Below are 26,902 nucleotides of genomic sequence, written 5' to 3' on the forward strand. Positions count from 1 at the left end.
CCCCAAGAATGGTTCATTCAAGGGTAAATTTTTTTTCACATTATAGAACTTTTTCGTTTTCAAAATGATGTAATCCAGCAGTCCTCTAAGATTGGAATCATTAAGTTCAAAAGTTGATTTCTACACATGGTATCAGAAGTATGTCTTCTGGGTAAAGGGGAGGGAACCTGCAGAGGACTGTAAATGCGGTGAATGGCCTCTTCTCACTGCTGACGGACTCCAATTGAAGCTGACAGACACTTTATGCTCTGACATGAAAGGCATTCGATAACTGGCATGAAATAGTTTTATAAATCCCAATAGGGGTACATCAAGGAAGGCAGGGAGCCCACAACACAAATTGGGGACCAAGGCCTGATAAAGGCCCCAAATTCCTCTGCTCTAATCGATGAGGAGGTTGAAATAAAAACTCTCAGAGATCCCTTCCAGATCTAAAATGCTAGGCTCGCCATTAAATTATGTACTCGCAGGCTCCACATTCTCCCTCTGGACTTAACTATTGCACCAAAAAGCAGTGCCAGGCATTTATTAGCAGTAAAAATTCAAATCGTGCAGAAAAATAGTTACATGTTTCCTTTTGGGGAAACAGAAGTACCCAAAGACTTTTCTTCTGCTGTACCTTGTATAAATTTATTAAGAGCCAAATCACTGCAATGAAATCAGGCTCTGTAATACACCTAATCAATGCAGCCGCAGGAAATGACCCAGTGTTTGGATCCCTGGAGAGGGCGGGGCCAGGAAGAAAGGCAGTGTGGGTGGTACTCGGTGATGAGGAGCAGAACCACAGGGGAGGCCCTGGGAGGAAGGCAGGCGTCCCTTTGATCTCTGTAGGGTGCCACAGGTGAGCCATCCCAAAGTCAGTCTAACCTGGGTTCTGAGGAATTCCCACAGGAGAAAGGCATGTGAGGTGCCCAGTGAGAGAACTCTGGGAATGTGCCAACATAAGGGAAGAGATGAAAGACAGGAACCGGGCAACATGGCTCAGAGACTTTTGAAAAAGGTGCTTTTTTTGGTTCATTGTGGTAAATAAAAAGAATAGAACATGTTTGCCATCTTAACTATTTTAAGTGCACAGTTCAGTCACGTTGCGTTAGGTACATTCACACTGAAGCTACAGATCTCCAGAACTCAGCATCTTCCAAAACTAAAAGTCTTTCCCCCACTAAACAATAGCCCCACTTCCCCTCCCCCTCCAGCTCTTCTACATCCTGTCCGTATGACTCTGACTATTCTAGGAACCTCATCCAAGCAGAATCATACAGTCCTTGTCTTTTCTGTGACCGGTCTTTTTCACTTAGCGCATTGTCCTCCGGTTTGTACCGTGCATTGGGATTCCCTTCCTTTTCAGGCTGAAGACTATTCTACCACACATACAGACCACATTTGGTTGATCCCTTCCTGTGCTGACGGACACCTGAGTAGCTCTCACCTCTTAGACGTTGTGATTAATCCTGGGTTGTACCCTGGATATATCATATAAATGTGGCAGCAATTCTTGTAAATAGATTCTCATAAATAGAATGCTTGTTTTGCACCAAAAGGTCAGCCCCATTTTTCTTAATGCTTCCCAATAAAAATTAGCACGTCTTCTTGACTCATGTAGAGAAGCGGAGGATCAGGGCTGAGAATACTGTCTGGCCTGAAGGACTGTCCCAGAGCTTACCCAGAATGCTGCCACACTCCCAGGCCAGACTACATCCCAGCAGCATGGGTGACAGCTCGCCCTAAACCAGTGGTCCTCTCATTCGTGCTTTCTGTTTGCTGGACAAGGAAACGCCTTTCAACATCAAAAAACATCTTTAAAAAGTACACAGTGACAAAGAACTACTAGAAATTCAGAGTTGTTTTTAAATAGATTGCTATTGTACTACATCAACAGCATCCACTAATATATATCAGTAATAAACAAAGCTCGGCAGGCATCTGGAGTCACAGACTTGAAATCACCCCACAGGTGGCACATACCACCATCACCTCAGCTACCACCTCACCAGGTACCAAAGGTCCATCCTTAAGGCCCATTCAGGCATCTGTGAACATATACCTGCTAGAGAAATGACAAGGATTCAATTGATGCCTGCAAATAATCCCTAAACTAACTTAACCCATGTGTATGAGGCCAGCCAGACATTAGCAGCTCTGAGGCACAGGAAGGGGTCTGGCTATGCTCAAAAGCCCAGGGGCCTGACACCAGGTTCTCCCTGATAGTCACACTCCGCCTCTAACATCAAGTAGACCTTATATGCTGGTATTGTCAATATAAGCATCTGAGGAAGAAGCACCCCTGCCCTCACGTTGGTGTGATGGAGAGGCACCCGGAGAGCAGGCAGTGCCCAGCCCCTTCCTCCCAAGTATCATCCGATCAGAAACCTGGCCATTTCTTCAGATTCCCCGGGAGAGAAAAACTGCTTGAAGAGTCCCACTGAAGTGCAAGCCCCAAGATGCCCAAACACGTACAGAGCCCCTGAAGATCCCTGTCCCTGTCTCTGGAGCCGGGACCCAGCAGACCCCTTTCCACCCCGCCCAGCCGCCGCACGGGATCCAAACACAGCTGGGCTCATGTGTGAGCAAAAGAATCAGGCTCGTTTTTAAATTTTACTAGTGAGATTTCCTTGAACTTTAAGTTTTCAAACAGCAGTACATTTAAAAACCTTATTTTTCCTATCACTCAGTTTGAACTGCTAATTTAGAATTAATTTAATGATAGGTTTCAGATTCCCAAATAATTAGGTTCTCTGTCGTTCTGACACCCATAGATTCAGCAGACACTTTGTGCAAACACCACCTGAGGTTGGCGGCTACCTACTTGCTATGCCCTCCCCAGCCTCCTCCTGTGGGTCAGGCAGGGTCCCCGTGCAGAAAAGCCAGGGCCCAGAGGGAAAGGTCTGATGTACAGCAGGAATCTGGCCTGGATCTGGTTTCTCCTGAGTCATCAGCTAGGTGCCCAGAGAGAGACAGGCTGACTTCGCTTCCACAACCTGCTCCCCTTGCCCCCAGGCCCTGCTCCGAGGCACTGGGGTGGCTCAGATGCCATGAAGGAGAATCTCAATCCAGGGTGTCTGGAGGACCAGTGGCCCCAGCACTCCCCCCAGCCTGCTGGCTGGTCCCAATCCACAAACTGGAAAATGATTTCTCAACTGACCCAAAGGCCCAAGAACTTCTGCGCCATGAGACAAAAGAGAGCCTGCCTCCTCCAGCGCGCACAGCCCCGCGGGCCGGTGTATGGAATGGGGCCATCTGAGCACAGTTTCAACCCCAGAACATTCAGCCCCTCCCTTCCTCTCCACTAGGCCCCGCGTCCCAAAAGCAGTCTGCTCCCTCAGCAGGTCGTTTTAATATTGGTTCTGCCACAACCTTGCTCCTGGTAGCCTGTGTTTCCGGGGCAGCAGAGGGCAGCGGACAGGGGGGTAAACTGCCGAAGGGAGCTGGCAGGGCCAGGCTCTCACCTCCCTAAAGCTCGGTGTTCTTATCTGGGAACTGAGGCAACAAGGCCCACATCAGAGGATGAAGTAAGGTGGCACTCATAACCACTCTCTAGAAGAGTGTATCTGACACAAACACGGTAGACATCAAAAAATAAAAAACAGTATCTTCTTCCTTCAATGCAAAAATGTCCAAGGAATCTTTTTATCATTATTATTAATATTCATTTTAGAGAGAAGAGAGAGAAGGAGGGAGGAGCAGGAAGCATCAACTCCCATATGTGCCTTGACCAGGCAAGTCCAGGATTTCGAACCAGCAACCTCAGCAGTCCAGGCCGACGCTTTATCCATTGCACAACCACAGGTCAGGTCCCGGGAAATCTTCAAGCAAGATGTTGGTGTTGGGGAGGGCAAAAGACTGGAAATCTAAAGTCTCTTCAGCTTTAATAGTTGTCATTCACATTTCAAGTGAGGCAAATATCCAAGGACTTCTGAGAAGTGACTCATGTTTCATAATGAGCTTATCACCAGTAATGAGGATAGAACAAGTTCAGTTCCCCTCGGAGTTGGCTGTGGTTTGTCCTCAGCCTTGGTGCTGACCCCATGGCCGCTGGCACTGGTGCAGGCCTGCTCCGCGGCTTTCCTCTGGCCTGCTCGATCAGGGACGACTTCATGAGTGAGCAGTCTGTGTGTTCAGATAGGGCCCCATGCTAAGAAGGTCCATTTTCTGCTGTCATCATCTTGTAAGTCTAAGTTTTTGAGTAGGCCTTGCAATTTAATTTTGCACTGGGCCCCACAAGTGACATAGACAGTCCTGCGCTCCACAACTTTCAGCTTTTCTCCCAAACCTACTCTCCCTGTTCCGTATGGCACCGCCACCTTCCCCATTACCTGGGGTTGTAATCACAGACCGTCTCCACTCACGAGCCCCTGCACTGAGAGCTGCCAGGCCCTGGCAGTACGATTCTGGCTGTGGGTCCGTATCTTCTTCCCCACTCACATTGTGCTGTTCTACCTCTCTTACCAAGGCTAATAAAATACCCTCCGGACTCCTCTCCCCTCCTCTGGGCTCTTCTATCACTCACCTACCCTACCTGCCCATGCCAGACTACTCTCACCAAGGCAAGAGTCGTTAGAGCATTCTCCTCTCAAAGCCCCTCAAAGGGCCTCACTACTCTGTCCCCGTGTAGCAGTCCCCCCATTGCTGTGAAGTCACTGATAACCCCCAACCCTAGCCCAGTCTAGGAACAGATCCACCCTGCCCAGGACTCTTAAACCTTTTAGGAAAGCCACAGGCCAGGGACATGGCCCCCTCTCCTTCCTTGTTCCTTACTCTACAATAGAACAGCACCCTCTTTCTGATATACATACCATTCTTATTATACATGAGCTCCCTGCAGTCAGACTCCATGCTGTGGTGCACTCCACCTCTGCCTGCCCCAGCACTCCAGCACAAGGCAGAATTTTTAAAAAGTGACTTCTCACAACACACATTTCCATTGTTTCCCCGAGCTCAAGTTTCAGCCTTAGCCGGGATGAACGCGGGGCTATCACATTACTTTTCACAATGTATCCAATTTTGCAGGACATCTGTCACCTCCTTTTCCCCTTCCTTTCTTTAGTGACAATAAACACAGAGGAATTACATTAAGCATAATCAGACTCTTGAATTCTACCTCAAAGTAATGTGAAAGAGCTTTACTAATCCTGCTAATGTGCTTTCCCGCCAACACGCTCTGAAATCTAGTTCTCATTTGAATATTTAACAAGCCTCATCTCGGTAAACCTCTTTCCCTTGATCTATGCAGAAATAAAACACGATTTAGCCCATTCAGACTGTGTTTGGTCCTGCGCACACGTTTTACGCCTCCATTGGAAATCCTAATCCTGTCGCTGCATGTTATTTCTAGCTTCGTACAAAATGCTGCCAGCAGAATCCATTGATTTGCTCCATCCATTTACATTAGTTTCCTTTGGAAAGTCCTCTAACTTTTTTGCTCAGTAAATATGCATGAATGTTTTCTAGTTCTAAAGATTACAATAACTTCAAATAATATGATAATTGCATATGTTAGACTGCTAACCAATGGAGAACCTTTAAAATGTGTTTTGTAAAAATAAACCAATATATACAATATAATGATGTACATTTGCAGTACATAATCTCACCACCATGTGCTAGCTATATGTTTTTATCACAATGGTATTCTCATGAGATGAGCTTTTTGCCAAGGAAATATATGTTTGTATCTCTTCTGCTGGTTTATTGCTGCACAGAAAAAATAAATAAAAATCGAATGTTTTGCCAAGTTATTATGAAGCTGTTAGTTTAGAAAGGTGTGCCTTAGTGAATCCCAAGTGGTTTAGCTATTCTTTCTCCCACTTGAGTTGGCTATCACCTGCTGCTGCTTGGGAACATAATAAAAGTGGATATGAGGTCAAGGTTCATAACATGATAGTTTTGGAAGATCACCTCCTTTTTAATTTGCATCTGTCTAGCAGACATCCTAATAATTGAGACTATCATACAAATGGGTGATATTCCCCATCCAATAATCATGTAATAATTCTCAGTTGATTAAAAAAAACAAAAACAGGCCCTAGCCAGTTGGCTCAGGGGATAGAGCGTCAGCCTGGTATGCAGACATCCTGGGTTAAATCCCTGGTCAGGGCACACTGGAGAAGTGACCATCTTCTTCTTCTCTCCCCTCCCCTACTCTCCCCCTTCTCCCTCTTTCCCCCTTGCAGCCAGTGGCTTGATTGGTTCCAGCATCAGCTCTGGGCACTGAGGATAGCTTAGCTGGTCCGAGCATTGGTCTCAGGTACTGAGGATAACTTGGTTGATTCAAGCATTGGCCCCAGATGGGGCTTGCCAGGTGGATCAGAGTCACGGCGCATGCAAGAGTCTTTCTATCTCCCCTCCTCTCACTTAAAAAAGAAAAAATCAAAATTCCCAGAATATAATTTTTACAGTAGTATTTAGGTTCTGACTAGCATTTCAGATGCAGCTGTATAGCTCCACTCTTTGCTTGTGTGGCATCCTTAGTACTTGGGCAATTATTTATTTACCCTATGTCTGTCTTCTCACACTGTTAGCTCCATGAGGACCTAGCTATGAATCAAAAATATATATAAAATTGGATATCACTTTAGATCCTGATGATGGTACCAAAGTAGGACAGCTATGTGGGTGGTAGAGAAAACCTTTTCTTGTTTTCTGAGAATATCTAGAATACTAGCAGCCTATGAACCCAGGATACCTTCAAACCCATGCATCTGAGTTTTAAAAAAAGAGAAGTTGAAAACATTGAATTTATTTTAAATCCTTTTCTACCTTACCATGTTTTTCACCTTCATTCAAACCAAAGACAAATATTAGAGGACTTGTGTTTTCCTCAAATGTCACAACTAGTTGATTTGCTTGGCAAAATAAGCCATGCTTTTGAAATAAAACTCAAAACTAAAGCTTATTTGGTCCTGCCAGAAAGTGATTATGGAATCCACTGTCAATGCAAACAGCACCAAAGCACATCCCAAACCCCCTGACTCCACTAAAAAGCAGTGCAGAGAATTCAGAATGAGAAGCCACTTCACATACACCTCTCATTAAAAATAATTGTCAATTCCCTGTGTGCTCTCTGTGATACTCTAGGGTAGCTACAAGAAAGGAAAAATGAAAACATGAGCTGTAGCTAGCAAAAACAGCCCAGAAGTGAGAAATTCTCCCAATATCTAAGACCAAGAGAAGTTGGGCCCAAAATATCAATGTACTGAAAGCTAAAACCATTATTTTACTCAAACCAAGAAAATAATTCTCAACTTGCTATTTCTTTCAGTATGGCAAAATCCAGCCATGGGAATCTAAAGCTTTAAGCTCAAGGAGCAAAAAGGTTTCATTCCATCTGAGGCTGTATTCCTGTTTAAGAATAGTTTTAGTATAAGCTTATTTCAGCACCATGGATAGCTCTGAATAGCAGTGCTGATATGTATTACTACTGCCCCATAGCCATCGGCATCACAACAGTGGTGCAATTGGGAGTTCAGAGATCAGGATGTCATTGCCTGTTTTATTTTGTCCTGTTTTGTTAGGAGAGGACACAATGGGGGAGGGGATAGAAAGTTAATAAAAAATCAAGGTTTCAGATCTATCTCTACTGTGACTGCACTAAATGCCCCTTTAACCAATGGATTTCACTTCTCCCAGATAAATGTCGCTGCCTGTGTATAGATTAACACTAACATAATGGTAAATATATGGTCACAAGCAAGATGAGAAGACAGATATTATTTGGGATCAGGGGTGCAGACAGGAGTAGATAAAACAAAATCTCTGAGTCCATACACTGTGTTCAAGAAAAGAGTAGGTGAGAACAACAAAGATCAGTCTTCTCGGGATAAGTAGAATCGCAGTGGTCTCTAGGAATATGGGGCCATTTGTTCCATTTAAGACTGGTTTGTCTGACAATCAAGCCCTGGCCCTGGGTGGGTGTTGATGAGAACTTGACCACAGATAGGAAGCCAGGCCTAAGAGGGCAGCTGTCCCTACACCAGCTCTGGCAACCACCATGGCAGGTTCCCATCCTCCAAAACATGTAGGAGAGTGCAAAACACATTCAGACGACTGTCGGCTGGCTGCTGAGATATGGCTCAACAGCAATCACATGCAAGAGCATTTACAATCTCTTTTACGTGACCATTAGACTCTGAAGCAAACGTCACATCCCTGAAATCCACACAAGCACCTCAAAGGCCTGCTGATGTAGGGGAGAGCTCCAAATTGCTGAGGTAATGAGATGAGTCCCTCAGAAAAATTCAAAATATTTTCTCCCAGCAATGTCCAAGAGCGGGTCACAGTGACAAACACTCTCACTCAAAAGCGAATACTGATTTCTCCATGAAAGGATTAATAAACACAAAAGTTACATGATTTGCATGGTGGGAATTCTGTTTTGGTAATGTACAATGAAGGCCCTTGAACAATAACCATAATTGGTGAACTACATACAGCAATAAGTGACTGATCTTGTGCATTCCCAGACCACGAATGCTGTCAGATCACAGACATGTGAAGAGTATGTTTCTTTGCCTTTAGAGATGAGCTTTTTGAAAAGCTGTCACACATGATTTAGAGCACTTAAGATAAAGCACAAATCTGTTCCTTTTTTTAACTCAGAGAAAATAATATACAAGAAAATGATCTCTTTTAAAATTAAATCTACCACCATACTAGACCTCCATTGTCTTAAAGGGCTTTCTCAGAAATCTGTTCAGTTCTCACATCTTTGAGTGACGTACTCATTCAGCCAGGATCTGAGCAGAAACAAAGGCACGCTTTGAAGCATTAACAGTAGCCTTGGCCCCTCCCACAGCAAATGCGCCCACTGTTCATCATGGCAACAGTGCCTCACTATCATCTTCCAGAACATCTTTCCTCCAAGATCTGGCATTTTGACAGTTACCACCTCACTTTAAGGACAGTACAGAACTTATTTTCTCCAAGTGAGATGGACATGAAGCCAGAAGAGGTGAGAGAACTTGCCCAGAGCCCCGCAGTAACTCATTAGGAAGGACCATTCCTTACAGATGGTTTTGTTTCCAGGGCTGCATCATACACACAAGGCTGCCTGACTCAAACTAAGTATCTGCTTTCAGAATGGTGAGTGTGTCTCCTAGGAGACGGGGGCCAAGCTGGCCTAACAGGATATGTGAGAGAGAGATGCTTTGTGGAGCCTTAATGGAGATAATACTAAAGAATGAGTGGCCAGGTCATTGCCCCGAGACAGCACGGAATGGCAGAGACCATTTCCACGATGTTGTGCTGATGTGGCCCACACAAGACTGTCCCTTGTCTCTAGCACCTGCAGCCCCAGAATCTGAGACACTTGGAAGATTTGTTCTTAAAATGGAACCACTACCAGCCACCAATTTTCTTCAGGACCTAGAATTCATGGTTTCCTTTATTTCCCAAGTCTAATTTAATACACCATACTGCTCACACTTGGGGCCATGGGCTAAGCCTCAGCAACCTCTGTAGCTGTCCATAGTCCCTGATCATGACTGTTCCCTGAGGCTCAGTGGTTCATCCTCCTGTTCAGACACTGGTGGTGATTCCTGCCCGATCCAGTGCACACGGTGACAGGAGAGGGGAATATGACTGTGTGGCACCATAAAACTAATATAATCAGTAACTCGGACATCACAATTCATGTAGTTGCTTGCACATCTTTTAATATTTACTAATATAACAAATTCTTCTCCGCTTCTGGTAAAGTGAGAGACAGGGTGCCCTTTATGCCTTCCCTCTGATTCTCCAACTACATTAAATGCTAAAGAATCTCAGTAACCCCTGACCCCATGGCCTCTCCCAATTTAACCACCCAAAGGTGTTCTGTCCCCCCAGCTTAAGACTTTTGATGTACTTATTCAATCAACAAATACTTACGAACAGAATTATGTTCTGACATAATTATCGCTGCTGGGAATATTCATTGGAAGACATTGTCCTTGACCTCAAGGAGATAATAGTGAATGACAAAGGCTAGAACCCACAACCAGTAAAATGATGATGTGTAGAAACCACAGCAGAAGTCTGCAATGGATGCCACAGTGAACCAAACAATAACTGGCCACCCAAAGCCAACGGGAAATTTGTATAAATTACATTGTATCTATGAAATCATAATAATAATACAAAACATGTTCCTTCCATATAAGATAGCTTGACATCTACAGAACAAATTCATTGTTAACATGCACTGCCACAACTGTGCATCTGCTAGTGAGTATATTAACCCTTGTTTCAAGAGACTATTCATTAAATATGAAATAAGTCTGCAAGTTGTTTAGTCACTAGTGTCTTCTAGTACTCCTCCCATTTAATGGTCTAGGGCTTCTCAGTTTGGCTGGATATCCAGGAGAGAGGAAATTGAAATTTCAGAGCAACTCAACTGATAGAGAAATCACTAGGTAAGATGAAGCTTCGCTATCAAGGAGTTTCATATGTGGCTGGTTCTGAGCAGAAACCCACACATAAGCAGAAACCCACACATAAGCAGATACCTGCAGAGGTCCTTATGAATTTTTCAGGGGAAGATCAAAGAGAAAATAGACATGAATGGGTTGGAGCAGAACGACGTGAAGTGGAAACAGTGCTGGCATGGATCAGAATTCAGATCAAGTCTGTCCATGCGGGAGGAGCAGGAGAAGCTGGAGCAAACACCACGTCCCCAGGCTTGAGGAGACAAGTGAGTCACATCAGTGTGGGACAGTGGAACAGTCTGAGCAGTTCCTGAACACCCCAACTCAGGGCCCCTCCAGGGACTGCTGAAACCATCCCACAAATCAAGAAGCAATTTAGGCATGACCAGGCAGTGGTGCAATGGATAGAGCATTGGATTGGGATGCAGAGGACCCAGGTTTAAAACCCCGAGGTCGCCAGCTTGAGCGCAGGCTACCAGCTTGAGCATGGGGTCACCGGCTTGAGTACGGGGTCGCCAACTTGAGCATAGGATCATAAACATGACCCCATGGTCACTGGGTTAAAGCCCAAGGTCACTGGCTTGAGCCCAAAGACATTGGCTTGAGTAAGGGGTCACTCACTCTGCTGTAGCCCCCCAGTCAAGGCACATATGAGAAAGCAGTCAATGAACAATTAAGGTGCCACAGCAAAGACTTGATGCTTCTCATCTCTCTCCCTTCCTGTCTGTCTGTCCCTATCTATCTCTCTCTCTCTCAAAAAAAAAAAAAAAAAAAAGCAATTCAGATCTCACCCCTGGAATGACTACTGCTTGTAGACAAGGCCACTGTGTTCAGCCACACAGGTAGGACAGTGTGTGTAAAAGGTGTCCCCAGATTACGTAGTATGACAGCTCTGTACCAAGGAAATAAGCCACCAAGTCTGCATTAGTGTTAAATTCAGCAATTCAATTAGCCTTGTTTGAGAACCTACTATGTGTTAAACAGTGTGAAAGACACTGGAGACACAAGGAGACAAAAGCACTTGAGTCCACACTCACAGAATCACTACATCCCCATTACTTCAACAAAAATGTGCTGGCTTTTCTACTTATCTCAGAGAAACAAAAAGAGGCATTTGTCCCTTGAACAAGATAAATCTGTTTCAGTTCTAAACAAAGAGGGACTGCATGTGGGGAATAAACCAAAGGACACAAGATGAGGAAATCCACAGAAATGACTCATTCCTGTTCAGTGGTTACTGAAAATAAAGAAAACAGGGTCATCAGGGCCACGGCAGGCAGGAAATACAAGCGATACTCAGGGAAGTGCTGAGATGTCTCCTGGGGAGAGTGTGTCTGGGGGGCGAGCAGCCCCATCCCAGAGACCCCCTCACCTCAGACCCGGCTGAACTCCCAGGGATGGGTCTGTCCGTGCATCGCAGAGGTAACAGGACATGAGGTTTCAAAGGACCTACGCCAACAGACACACTTTATTGTGATGTTCCAGACGACACACTGGGCCAGCATAATGCTCCCAAAGGAGCTACCAGCTTTGGTCATCATTTCCAAAAATGGCTCCAAGATTAGGGTTTCTCAATGAGCCCAGGGGAGTCTTGGAACAAAACCAAAAGTTGTCTCTGTTTTCTAAATTTTCCTATAATGAATATATATCACATTGTATTATGAGAAACTGTTGTTGTTGTTGTTTTAGTGGAAAACACTAAACATTGCCTAGGGCAGCATTCTTCAGACCTGGATGTCTTATATTGCGAAACAAGCCATTCTTCTTGAAAAAAGTCCCTGACTCTCAGCCTTCAGTCAAGTTTTCATGGTAAGAACTTAGAGTTCAGGAAACATTCTGTTCTTCAAGTATCTCATTTTCCTCCATCTAAATGTCTCCTGCAGTAAATGTTCCATTTCTTGGGGGGGGGGGGGGGGCTTGTTTGTTTGTTTAGTATTTACCAATAAAGACAGGATAACATCTAACATTCCTGACCATCTCATAATGTTCCTTGAGAAAATACATTCAATCCATAAATAGAAGGGAAGTTCTTGGCCACCAAACACAAATAGACCAATTAGCCATCCCCCTCCCAGATAATAAAAAATACTACATAAAAGCTTATGCGGCCCTGGCTGGTTGGCTCAGCGGTAGAGCGTCGGCCTGGCGTGCGGGGGACCCGGGTTCGATTCCCGGCCAGGGCACATAGGAGAAGCGCCCATTTGCTTCTCCACACCCCCCCTCCTTCCTCTCTGTCTCTCTCTTCCCCTCCCGCAGCCAGGGCTCCATTGGAGCAAAGATGGCCCGGGCGCTGGGGATGGCTCCTTGGCCTCTGCCCCAGGCGCTAGAGTGGCTCTGGTAGCAGCAGAGCGACGCCCCGGAGGGGCAGAGCATCGCCCCCTGGTGGGCAGAGCATCGCCCCTGGTGGGCGTGCCGGGTGGATCCCGGTCGGGCGCATGCGGGAGTCTGTCTGACTGTCTCTCCCCGTTTCCAGCTTCAGAAAAATACAAAAAAATAAAATAAATAAAAAATAAAAAAAAAGCTTATGCAAAAAATGAATATTGGACAAAGCTGATTTAGATGATTTTACTAACTTGAAGCCCAAAACGGTAGATCAGCAACGTGGCTGTGCTATGAAATAATGTCACCAGCAGAGAAACAGAATGCACACAGGGAGGAAGAGTGTGGAGCCCGCGTGCCTGGCCGTGTCTGCCATTTCTCAATAAAAGTGGGCAAGCAGCTGTGATAACAGGCGGCCAGGTCAAATGGCTGGATCGAGTGAGTGCGCCGGTGACAGCATGTTGAACAAGAAGGACCCCTCATCTTGCTCAAGATGAGTACGTGCAGGCACGTGTCATACTGTCTCCTAGGAACTGAAAACAAGACTCATTGATAAAATCCAGGGCAGGGAAAGCTCCCTAAGGTCTGAGTCAAGAACACTTATTAAATCAATGCCAGCAGCAACAAGACAGCCCCTGCAACCAGGCCCGACCATCTCTAGAACCAACCTTTCTCCTTAGACAAAAAGGACACCTCCAGCTCCAACCTTTGGGCCATTTTCCACAGTGGGTCCAAGAGCAAGATGCCCTTTGCCCTCTACAAAGGGACAGAAGCTACTTTAAGGCTAGGGGTAAGAGAAAACATCACTCGTCAGAGCTGGATTTCTAAGGAGATGTAGCAGCAACTGGCTCCCTTGGGAGATTATCTGGAGAGCTGACCAGTACTGCTGCTCCCTCTTTCCGGGCGGTTTCATCTGGAGTAGATGCCCAACCCGACCTGAAACAGCTGTGTGTGGCTTCCAGCTTGCCTACCCCTGATGATGTTGGCATCAGCATTGCCAATGAGGCTCCTGCCTCCCTCAGGAGCTGGTGGTGTATTGGGAGACACACAGGAAAAATACTACCTTGGGAGCTGTTACAACTGAGAACTGTAAGCACGTGAGTGGCTCAGAGGTATAGGAAGGATCTTCATGAACTAAAGCAATCAGAAAGGCTTCCTGGAGGGGTGGGTTTGGAAATTCAAGGTGCACCTGGGGTGTCAGGACAACCAAAAGGAGTGCTAAGAGAGGGGTGTGGGATACACAAGCCTGTGAGTCCAGAAAGTACACGCGGGACTTAGAGACAGTGAGGAAACAAGCCTGGGGCGGGAGCAGAGCTGCACAGTAGGGGGAGAAGAATGGGACAGCGACTAAAAGAAACTGTAGAGGGCCTTGGAGGCCAAGCTAAAAGGTGTGGACATAACTGTGGGCCGTCCTTGAAAGTCCCCAAGCAGGTCCATTGAAGGATGAAAGGGAAGATCAGTATGAAGCAGCCCGCAAGTTGGTCCGGGGTGGGGAAAGCCTGTGCTGGCGAACGGGAAGGCTCAGAAAGCTCCAGATGCCTGGCTCCTCCTGCATTGGCAGGACTGAGGAGGTGGCTGACCATGATTCCCCTGAACCTCTGCCCTGTTGGCTTTACCGTCTCCCTGTCCCATGAGCAAGGCCCTAGGATGCAAGCCCTCCGGGAAAACTCTTCCAAGTCAGGGACAAGGTAGGAATCAGTCCGTTTAAGCACTTAGGGCACTGAGAGGAGCCAAGGAGTAGGGCTCATTACTCCCTGTTCTTCCCCCATGTGCTCCGACCCTGCAGGAGACAAAGGCAGTTTGTCCAGTCAGCTGGCAGACCAAGGCTAGGACAGGCAGACCCTGCACACAGACAGGACTGTCTCCAGAGAGAGGCAAGTAACACAAGGGTCACAAAGACTCTGCAGGCAAGTTCATTCTGTGGGTTTCTACCTATCACACTTGAACTTGAAGAACAGAGAAGGTGATCTCTAATTTCAAACACAGTCTAATTCTTTATACTGGTGATAAGGCTCCATGTGATCTCCAAAGCCCTGCCTACCTATTCCACCACACTTCTGCCCACTTCCTATACTCCAGACATACAACTTTTTATTCCTCAAATGCCAAGTTCATTCCTACCTCTGGGTCTCCACACGTGCTGCTGCCTCTACCCAGAATTCCTTTCCCCGGAGTTAATTCAGTTGCCTCCCCTAACTTGCAGCCCTTCAGCAAGGCCTGCCTGACCACTCTTATTTAATTCTTGTGCCCACAGAAGAGGTGCACCCTACACTATCTTCTCAACTGCAGTTAGCTCTATCAGAAATTCTAATTTCCCTAAATGTGTGTTTTGTTGTCTGCATCCCTATAGAATTTAACACCCAGATGAGCAGGGACCTTTCCAGCCTTGTTTACCCTCTGTCCCTACAGCATCTTTAAAAATGTTTGATAAATGTGGATAAATATGAATGCTTGATAAATGTTTGTCAAATGAGTGAAATAATTAATCAATCCATGTCTCGGGAGAGCCATGAAATTTCACCTCCCTGAGTAGACAATCTGTTTAGCAGGATGTGAGGCTCAGGCAGATCTTAAAGAGTCTAGAGCTAGAGTTTCTAGTTCCTTTTAAACCATCTGCATCCAAAATGTTGGCAGCTGGGTATTGTATGTGTTCACATCAGATGGGGGAAAAGCAACAGGGAACTTGCTGAACACACAGTCAGTGAGAAAAGAAATTTCCAGAAATGTCTTCATTAACGAAGCAGCTTTTGGGCACAGTTGCTTGAAATACTGTCATCGTTGGTAATAAAAGTGCCCTAACTGTGGTGTGAAGGGCAGGGGAGAGAGAGCAGGGTCAGATCGCTGGGATCCCACTACGATTGAAATGAGAGCCGCTAGAAGGCTTAGGCCAGAAGCCATGGCCACACTCGGGCTCGTGCAGGGCTCTGCTCCTGCGTCCCGGTGCTAATGAGGCTTTCTGAAAAGCAGAGCTGCTTTTTGAGGAAATTTCAGCCTAACCTGGAAAAAGCAAAATGCAGCCAAGCCTCACTTACTGGGACTAACGAGATGAAGAGACAATAAAAGAAACGCTCAGATAATTCAAAAACATCTTCCAGCAAACCTGCCTGTGATCTCATACTCACAACCACCACCATTCCTGCAGCATCTGAGCCCTTACAAAGCGCTTTCTCATCCCACCATCGCTTGTGATTCTCCAAATCCCCTGAGGCCGGTGTTGGCATCATCAGCATCTTGCAGATGGAGAAACTGAGGCTCAGAGAGCCAGGAGACTTGTCAAGTCCCAGACAGGAGGCAGGATGAGAAGCGTGACCCTCTGCCTGCGAGGGCCCCGGCTCCCGCCTGGGCCTGCCCTCCTCACTCACTCACATCAGGGGCGAGGGTGCGGGAAGGTCCTGCAGGCCGGGCAGCGGGATTGCGCCTAGGCCACCGGGTCCTCGCAGATGCCTTTATTTAATTTATTTCACACTGGTGCAGCTTGTTTTATTGCTTCCTCCAATTGTTGCTGGCATGCTCATTTATCCTACACAACTAGGACACAGAAAGGCCCAGAAGGCAGCAGCTATGCCCACTGTGCCTGCTGGTCCCCTGGCAGCAGCCAGAGCCTGGCAACTGCAGCAGTCAGGTCATCGGGACACCTGCGGCTGAACACAGGCGAGGCTACAGCTCACACACGCAGGTGACAAAGGCCTCCTCAGGTCAGAACCTCCCCTGCGTGCCACAAACACTAGCAAGCTAGATGGTGTACTGGTCAAGGGGCCGACTCATGACCAGCCTGCCTAGCTCAGAACCCCAGCTCAGCCCTTCCCGGCAACTTACTGAGCCTGTGCCTCAGTTTTCTTATCTGAAAAATGAGAATTACAGTGGTCTGGACCTCGTGAGGTTACGGCGTGGATTACACAGGGAGACACCTGCCCAGCACTACTCAGCAGGGTTTTTAATACATGTTAGCTATCGCCACTAATTCCCCTATTTCAGACACAGTGTTCTTGAAAGGTTATGAGAGTCTGCAAAGGATGAGAGATAAGAAGAAATGTGTTCAACTTAAGTTAAAATGCAGTATGCTGCCTGACCAGGCGCTGACACAGTGGATAGAGTATTGGACTGGAATGCAGAAGACCCAGGTTCAAAACCCCGAGGTTACCAGCTTAAACACGGGCTCATCTGCCTTGAGCGTGTTCTCACCAGCTTGAGCACGGGGTCACTGGCTTGATCGTGGGATCATAGACATGACCCCAAAGGTCGCTGGCTTTGCAGAGCTACAACGAAGAATTGATGCTTCTCATCTCTCTCCCTTCCTGTCTGTCCCTACCTGTCTCTCTCTCTCTGTCTCTGTCACTAAAAAAATACATATATACGCAGTGTGCTTAGTATTTCATAGAGATGAACAAGCAGATTAGGACCAAATAAAAACCAATTAACTCACCAGAAGAAACAAAGAAAGCTTCATGGGAACATCAAGCTCATTCTCACTTCAAGATCCTTGCACATGCTGTTCCCTTAGTTTGGCAAGGTCTGTCCCTACATCCTCATGGCTAGCTCCGATGTCCCTCCCAAAAAGGGCTCCCTTGACCATGCCCTCTAAAGGAATCTCCCCCTCACATCACCCTGTGGAACTGTCTTCATGGGGTTCCTTACTCTCTGGAATAACCTCGAGTGTCCACTGGCTTACTGCCCCTCCACCACAATATGTGCCAGGAACTGGCCTATTTCATTCACTGTTGCTTCCTTGGCATCTAGAACAGGGTCTAACACATAGTAGGTGCACAGCAAGGTGGCTGAACCCATAACTGGACATTGAACAAAGCCATGAAGAATGAGTGGAATTTCCCAGATTGAGAAGGGACGTGTCAGGTAGGAAACAATAACAACAAATGTGTGTCTGGCCTGAAGTTCCACCCATGGCAGAAGTCCCAGAGAACTCTACAGTCAAGCTAGATGACCTCCCATGACATGCACCCCAGGGTGATACATCCCTGTTCAAGCCCTGCACGTCTCTCCATCTCCCCAGAGCCTAGCAATCAGAAAGGCCAGCCCGGTGATTCACAGCCCTCACCCCAACACCCCCATCAGAGCAGAGGGCGGAACTCTCCATCGGGGCTGCGGGGGGACACATCTGCCCTGTGAGCTGGGAAGGCCTGGGTTTTCACCCAGTTTCTTGAGGAAAAGAGTACACAGGTGCATGTGACAACCTCACCGTGTCATGGGCCGCCTCCAGTACACTGCCAACATCCCAGGGGACCCATGGTCTACAATGAAATCACTTCCCCAGACACAGCCTTTGTGAGGAAAATGCACTTGTAATGAAGAGCTGACACCAAAACATCTCAGTGAGGAGAAAAACTGTTTGAAAATGAAGACTTATGGGAGCAGAGGACTATGTATTGTATAATAACATATAATGACAAATTATATTTATAATGATAGATTAATAATAATAGCTAACATTTATGACACCCTGCTTAACAGTGCCAACATGTGTTGATTTTGTATCTGGGGAGAACTCTGAATCTATAATATAAAAATATATGCAAATGGAATCATTCATTCATTTAGCAAATATTTATTAGGTGTCTCCTCTGTCCCAGACACTGAGACATAGTCCTGAAGGAGCGTCGCAGTCTAGTATGACACAGGGAAAAGGTGACCCACTCTACATGAGCAGGTCAAAAACAAAAATTTTTAAATAGATCAAGCAACAATAATGATTCTAGCAACCAACATTTATTGAGCAATCACTATGTCCCAGATACTGTCCCAATGTACTTCTCTTCACACATTTACTCCTCACAACATGCATAAGAGGTAGAATTATTATATTATTACTTGCATTTTGTAGATGAGGAAATTGAGACACAGAACAGTCAGGTCACTTGCCCAGGTTACAGTGAGTCAGAAGCTACAGAGGCTGACTGTGCGTGACCTGGGAAAAAGTACAAAAGCTCTCCATGCAGTATGACCGTGTTTCTCACTCTCGGCACTACTGACACCAGGCCAGATAGCTCCTCACTGTGATGCTGCCTTGTGCACTGTAGGAAGCTCAGCAGTATCCCTGGTTTCCAGATGCCGGTAGCAACTCCCTCTCCCGCCCACTCCTGTTGTGACAACTAAAAATGTCTTCAGACATTTCTAAATGTCCCCTGGAGGAAAAAAAAAACCCTCCAGCTGAGAACAATTGGGTTAAAGGGAGAGCATGCCCATGGCACCGGCAGGCCATGGCATGTCCGGTCTGGGATGCTACGGGCAGCTTGATGCAGCGGTAGGCGCTGTGCAGCTCTGGGTGAGCAGGAGACAAATCTCAGAGGGCCTCACAGCCCACAGTAAGATCTGGACTTTATCTGGAGGACAGTGGGGCGCCACTGAAGCATGTTAGCAGGGACGTGACAAGACCATATTTGGGTTTCAGAAATACAGAGCTGGAAGCAAGCTGGCTTGAAGACGGCATGGCAAGAAAGGAGGGAGGGGCTAAATGAGGAGACGGACAGACAGGAAGTCAGGAAAGCAAAGACGGTGTGAGAGCACAGGAGGTCTAATGGACAGGCTCGGGATGGGGAAGCGAGATAGACCAGGGGGGACACCAGCCCACAGAGCTGGGTGACGGGATGGATGGCGATGCCGCTCACAGTGACAAGGAGGAGGGGAAGGGGCTCACTTCCACACACGCTGAGTTGGAACTGCCAATGAGGACAGGACAGCCAGGGGGAGATGTCCCTGGGCAACTGGGCAGTCAGTGTCAGGAGCCGCCACCCAGGGCTGGAGAGACGCAGTTCGAGTATGAGCATATAAGTGGTTGTAAAAGCTTTCATAGTAAATTAAATTATCCAGGAGAGATTAATGAAGTAAAAAGAAGCCTGAGGAAGGAACCCTGGGGAATCACCAAAATTTGAAGGTTGAGACGAAAAATAGGACCTAGACAAAAAGGCAGAGACGTCAATCAGGTCAGAAAGCCAAGAGAGAACAATACTGTGGAACCAATGGAAAACGGGGAGATACCAGGTAATACCAGAACCCAGGATCACGGCTGAATGGGAAGAAGTAACTAACAGGCACCGAGGTCACCCATTTTGGTTATATTCATAAACTACTGCCATAAAGAAAATGTAAGTTATGAATCTAAATGAACACAGTTCTCCAAATTTAGAAGCTGAAGAGACTACCAAATAACTCATTTAATTCACTTGTGATCTCACTGAGATCAGAAAACAACTCCAATGTCAAAAGGCTGCCAAAATCATGACAGCTGGAAACAAATTCAAATCATGAGAGCTGAACAGTGGGCACAGCAGAGCCTGAGAACGGAAGGCCCAAGTTCCATCCAAACCCTTTCCAACAGCATGAAGACCACTGTACAAGCTCATACATTTTAAAATTTTTTTATTTATTCATTTTAGAGAAGAGAGAGATGGAGGGGGGGAGCAGGAAGCAACAACCCCCATATGTGCCTTGACCGGGCAAGCCCAGGGTTCTGAACCGGGAACCTCAGCATTCCAGGTTGATGCTTGATCCACTGCGCCACCACAGGTCAGGAAGCTCATACTTTTTAAAAAATTTTTCCACTGATTTGAGAGAGAGAGAAAAGAAGGGGTAGAGGGAGATAAGAAAGGGAGAGAGTGAGAGAAGGTAGGAAGAAGAGAGGGAGAGATTGAGATCACCTCATTGTTACACTCAGCTGTTCCATTTAGCTGTGCACTCACTGGCTGCTTCTCATATGTGCTGTGCCTTGACCAGGGATTAAACCTGCAACCTCGGCACACAGGGAAAACTCTCTGTCCACTGAGCCACCCGGCCATGGCCTACAAACTTATATTTTAACAAATTGTAAACTCATCCTTTCATAAGAGCCCAAACTCGGTTCTTGTTTAGCTAGGAAAGTTCTGTTGAACAATCAGAGGCTTTTACTATCAGACACACAGGTACGCTTCCAGATCATAAGGTCTTATCTGAAGCAACATTTCAAGTAGTTTACACATTCGATATACGGTTTATCCCCAACACTTATTTGCAATCTGTGCGTGCCTGGTTCTTTGTTCATCACTCAAAGTGAATCTACATGAAGCAATTGTGATGCAACTCCAAAGTTCTCGAGAAGTTGGCAATAATCGATACTAAGGCCAGAGACACACAAGCACACCAGTGGACAGACAAATAGACAACAGAGGAGTTTCGATCTTCCAGAATGTCTCTGGAAAAACATATACAGGTGTGGGCACAAGCATGTTTACAGTTGTTAATATGGAAAATACAATAATTAATAAATAATAATACAAGAATAAACTGTGTTGCGTGTACTCACAAGTGTACACCTACTTTTGCCCACCCCTGCACACTAAACTTCTGTGCCAGGCACTGCACACGCAGCCCTTTTCCCCATCCTGGCTCTCCCAGAGTCCCCTGAGGGACGGGAGGCTCCAAGCTGGTAAGAGCCTTGCCAAGTGGAAGAGCTGATGAAAAGAAGGGGAGCTCCGATTTGGGTTGGACTGCAAACCTCCACTCTTGAGAATGCTGTGCTGATGATGACAGAAGCAAACCTCATGTGTTAACTGGATTGGCAGCCAGCAAGCTGACGGAAACTGGGATATTTTTCAGCCTCATTACACGAAGCCAGCATCTCTCTTTCCAGCGTCATAAAAATATGCTGATGTGTGCTTCTGTCAGATTATTACAGCGGTGCTTAGCTTCAGGTGCTGTCTGAGCTGACAAGGGGCACTCTGTCAAGAGGAGGATGCGCTGTCCCTTCAAGTGTGATCACTCCCTGGAGAGTCAGTGGGGGAATGGACCGTCACGGTCCAGCGGACAGTGACCGACTCTTGTGCAGAGCTGCTCTTCGGGGCGGGCGCAGGCTGACAGGTCTGTTCTGATATCCCAGCCAGTGGGCTGCACACCACCTGCCCCTGCCCCAATCACAGGTTACACCGAGGAATGTTACAAGAGCTGGAGGCACAATGCCTGTCTCCGAACTCCAAGTGGTCTGCAGTCTGTTCTCAAGCTAGACATCAGTGGGAAAGGTGTCTGGATTGGACCTCTCCCTAAACTGTCCACACAGGGATTTGCCAGTCCTACTTCAAAAACAAATTCCCTATTTAAAAAAAAAAAAAGAATTATAATTATAAAATATCTTTTTTGAAGATTAAGAAAATAAACAGAAGGATAAAAAATAAAGTGCCTATAATCTCATCAGCCAAAGACAGCTATATTGCTTTATGCCTTTATATACCTATATATATACTGCTGACAAAATGAGGGGATCAGGGACCATGCAGATACTCCAGCGCTTTCAGCCTTTTGTGTAGTGCATTTTCACCAATGAAATAAAAGTTGGTTTTGCATCTCAGTTGCATAATTGAACAACTTCCTTTGACCTGTCGTTTGCTTTTCTGATGTTCTTGCTTAATAAAAAAAATTCAAATGCTGCTTTTTTTATTCCTTCATATTCATTTTGAAATATTCCCTAATGTTGTTAGCAGTATATATCATTTTAAATAAAATTATGTCATGCAAATGCCCTTTCCACTTTAAATGCTACGTAAACATCTCCCTGTGTCATGGCACATCCTTGGACCACCTCTTCTGAGTATCCTATAATTTATTTCAATAGGCCTGTACTGTTTGTTCACTTGCATTGGGGATGTCTCCGGGTTTCCCCTGTTTTAGCGATGTGGCTATGAACATTTTTGGTAATTAAATCTTTCTTCATTCTTATAATTATTTCCTTAGGATCAATTTTAGAAAAAACTGTTGAATTGTCAGGAAACAAGAACATGCAAGACTGGAATACCTTTGACAAGTTTTGTTGAAGCACACACCTGCTCTCCCCCACTCAGCTGAGACCACAGTTTGCATACCAAAGACATCGGTAACACCTCCAGGAAAAGGTTAGGCCTCCCCCTGGATTCCTAAGTCCTCTCATTGACCTATTTCTTCCGCTTTCTAGGTTCCTATGTTTCTTCTAAAGATCAATGTTCACTTTTTATTAGCAGATAATACCTACTCATTGTTATTGTTATTGTTTTTGTTTTTGTTTTTGTTTTGCACGGGGGGGGGCAATAAGCATCAACTTACAGTTGCCACATTTCAGTTCTTTATTGATTACATTTCATACGTGCCTTTACTGGGGGGCTCCAGCCAAGCCAGCAACCTTGGGTTCAAGCCAGCAATCTTGGGTTCAAGCCATTGACCTTTAAGGCTCAAGCCACCGATCTTCAGACTCAACCTGGCGACCATACGATCGTGTCTATGATCCCATGTTCAATCTGGCAACTCCGTGCTCCAGCAGGATGAGCCTATGCTCGGACTGGCAACTTCATGGTTTTGACCCTGAGTCCTCAGCGTCCTGGGTCGATGCTCAATCCACTGCACCAACCAATAGTCTAAAATATTTCCAAATATTTTAGAAAGTACACAGGGAATACACTTCTTCCCACCTGCGTCCTTTCTACCCTGGTCTCTTCCCTGCTCCTCTTTGCTACCTGCCCCAGGTAACCACCGTTTCTGTTTTGTGTGTCCTTCCCAAGTCACGAGTGCACATACAAGCATACAAGCAAATAAAACTGTACAATTTGTCACCTCTTCCCCACTTTTTAAACCAAGGCAATATTAGATATACACCGATCTCTATCTTGCCTTTGTGATATAAAATATTCTGAAGAGACTTTTTAAAATATTAGGACATCAAAAACTTCATTCTTTATTTTTAAGACACTTTAGCTGCTACATTTCCTAACAACACTACATTTTAAATAATAAAATTATCAGACCCAAGAAATTTACCATTAATACAATAACACTATCAAGTCTACATTAAAATTTCTTCTACTTCCTAAAAAGATCATGTAAAGTGGCTTTTTTTTTTCATTCCAGGATCTAGCCAGATATTGAATAGTGCATTTGGGTGCCATGTCATCTTTTCTCTAGAAATAAAAGCACCTCTGCCTTTTTGGGGATGGGGATCGTTTAGGACAGGGGTCGGGAAACTTTTTGGCTGAGAGAGCCATGAACACCACATATTTTAAAATGTAATTCCATGAGAGCAATACAACAACCCATGTACGTTAGGCATTAGCCAATAAAAATTTGGTGTTGTCCCGGAGGACAGCTGTGATTGGCTCTAGCTACCCGCAACCATGAACATGAGCGGTAGGAAATGAATGGATTGTAATACATGAGAATGTTTTATATTTTTAATGTTATTATTTTTTTATTAAAGATTTGTCTGCGAGCCAGATGCAGCCATCAAAAGAGCCACATCTGGCTCATGAGCCATAGGTTCCCAACCCCTGGTTTAGGACATATTTGAAGAGTTGAGGCCACTTGTTCTAATGAATGTCCCACAATCTGTATTTGTCTGATTGCTTTTTCATGATTAGACATTTTGGCAAGAGGACTGGATGGGTGATATTATGTACTTCCCCATGTACCACATAAGGCATCTAATGCCAATTTGTTTCACTATTGGGCATGTTTAGTTTGATGACTTGGTTAAGGTGGAGTCTGTCAGATTCCTCATCACAAACGTACCTATGCCCTTTGTACTAGATAAATAATCCATGGGATAGAATTTTGAGACCATGTGAATATCCTATTCTTAACCTTTTGCCCAGTGAATGGTTTTGGTACCCATTGATGGTCCTTGCTTTTATCAATTGGGTATGGGAAAGTGATGATTTTCCAATTGTATACTTTCTATATTGTTTAGCTAGTGTTCTTCAGTAAAGAAGAGCTTCCTTAATCTCCCACCTTTTCAGGGACACTTCGGCACTGTGGACATATGGATTTTTAAAAATTCAGTCTGTCATCATTCAATGCGTTGTCATTGTTATCCCTCCTGATGCTCCTGTTGTTTCAAGTTTGGCTATGGGAATCCACTCAAGTTTGCTCTTACACCCTTATAGGCACGCTTTTGCTTTCTGGCATAAGGAAATGTCCTGGGTTATTCTGCACTTCTTCCCCACCCCCAGTCCCAGAACCTGACACTGATTCAGAGTCCTTGTTCCTTCTAATGAGAACTGGTATTTAGAAACTAAAGTCTAGGTGTTGGACATGCTTGTCACTACTGGGACATGTCATTACTTTTAGACTCTTTAAGCGCATGGAGGTAGGAATTATGTAAATTATGAGCTCATCCTGCTACCTTCAATTTAAATCTAATACTATACTGCTAGATGCCATAGAGCTCTCTATTTTACCCACAATAAGAATCCTGATGCCCAATTATATCAATACAATTACTCGTTAATTTTATTCTTCTATATACACAAGAGAATCTAGAAATTATAGCACCAATGTTACCACACACAACAAACCTACAAAGTAAAGTTCAAGATTTCTTTGCAGTTCATTTTCTCTTTAAACTATGTCCAGCAAGACTTTATAGTCAGAATAGTGTGTTCAATTTCTTGAACAAATTCTTATTTTCTAAGTGATTTTGTCCCCTTTTTAATATACATTTAGGTTTATTAGTGTTTATATTCAATTTTAGAGTTTGGTTTTTTTCATCATTTTAAAATTTACTTATTTTAAACTGTAAAATATTTAAATGTTCAAAATCAAAACTATATTAAAAAGTCTACATAGAAATCTTACTCCCTATTGCTCTTCTTTCCTCTGTTACCCCTACCTCCTATAGGTAACCATTTTCATTAGCTTCTAGTTTACCGCTGCTCTGTGTCTGTCTATAAAAAGTATGTGAGTGTATGTGCATGTGTGTGTGTTTCCTCTGCATGTGTGTATCATATGCACTTTTGTATCTGACTTTTTCCACTTAACAATATATCATCGAAAAAGTCCATAGCAGGCCTGACCTGTGGTGGCGCAGTGGGATAAAGCGTCGACCTGGGACGCTGAGGTTGCCTGTTCGATACCCTGGGCTTGCCTGGTCAAGGCACATATGGGAGTTGATGCTTCCTGCTCCTCCCCTTTCTCTCTCTCTCTCTCTCTCTCTCTCTCTCTCCTCTCTGAAAAATTGAATAAATAAAATCTTAAAAAAAAAAAGTTGTTAAAAAAAAAAAAAAGAAAAAGTCCATAGCAGATGATTAAGATCTTTCTTATTCTTTAGTACAGTGACAGAAGTTTCCCACCGTGTGTATTTATACTAGTTTATTTGCCTGATCTCCTGTGGATGGGTATTTAGCTTGTTTCAATATTTTCTGGCATATCATAAAGGTAACTGAACAGCTTTGTACATCTGTTGTTTTATATTTGTCAAGTTATATATTTGGGGTAAATTTCTAGAAGTGGGATTGCTGGGTCAGAGTAAAAGCATGCAGTTTTGTAAGATAGTATTAAATCCCCTTCCATGGGCTGAACCATTTGGCACTCCAACCAGCGACATATGACAGTCTGGCTTCCCCACAGCCTTGCTGACAGACTACGTGATGAAGCTTTCAAATTTCTGCAACTATGATAGGTAAGAAATGTTATCACAGTGTAGTTTTAATTTACATTTCTCTTATAACAAGTGAAGTTCAGCATCTCATATATTTTGTGTCTTTTCCCATGGTCTGTCTACAAATAGTGCCCATTTTTCTCTTGGGTCCTCATTCTTTTATTGCAAACAATCATTGAGAGAAGAGAAACAAGAAGAATGCAGAAAAGGGGGGCCTGCAATGTCTGGGATCTTACGCTCAAGCCTGTGACCTCAGTGTTCAGGACTGAGGGAGCAAGGGCAGACAGAAAAGTTTGAAAAATAATAAAGCACAGCTGTGGTCCCTGCTTGTTATCAGTTCCTTGAAATAAACTTGCAGTACCAGCAAGAAGAATGAGTTGTAGTCAAGGACAGACCCTCCAGCCTCCTCTCCTACCCCTTCCCCTCCCAGAGACACGAAAGTCACCTAGGTCTGCAAACAAAGAAGTCATGGAAATCAGGCATTTGTCACGTAAAGCTAAAGCTGCAAAGGTATAGACGATGTAAGAACTCTAACTTTGGGGAGTTTGTGTCTTTCGTGCTATCAGCCCCACATGCTTCGCCGGCTGTTAAAATCCTTTTTTCTCTATCAAGTTGTCTGGGCATCTTTGTCCTCTTTTGATTCCTGCTACACCATTGTCTGGATACACTTTATTTAGCTAGTCTTCTACGGGTGGAAATTGGAGTTGTTGCTGCTGTGTTTTGTTATTTGAAACAATACTCTAATGAATGATCTTATGGAAACTTCATTTCACTCATGTGTAGCTGTAGTTATAGGTTAAGTTTC

At 45.0% G+C, this 26,902-nt stretch overlaps 1 protein-coding gene across 1 annotated transcript in view; it reads right to left on the bottom strand.

The window, feature by feature from the left end:
* SPOCK1 (SPARC (osteonectin), cwcv and kazal like domains proteoglycan 1) overlaps window positions 1-26,902 on the bottom strand; it is a 541,468-nt gene that overhangs the window by 486,175 nt on the left and 28,391 nt on the right. The window lies entirely within an intron of this gene.

The sequence above is a fragment of the Saccopteryx leptura genome, chromosome 6, assembly GCF_036850995.1.
Source record: "Saccopteryx leptura isolate mSacLep1 chromosome 6, mSacLep1_pri_phased_curated, whole genome shotgun sequence".
NCBI classification, from domain to species: domain Eukaryota; kingdom Metazoa; phylum Chordata; class Mammalia; order Chiroptera; family Emballonuridae; genus Saccopteryx; species Saccopteryx leptura.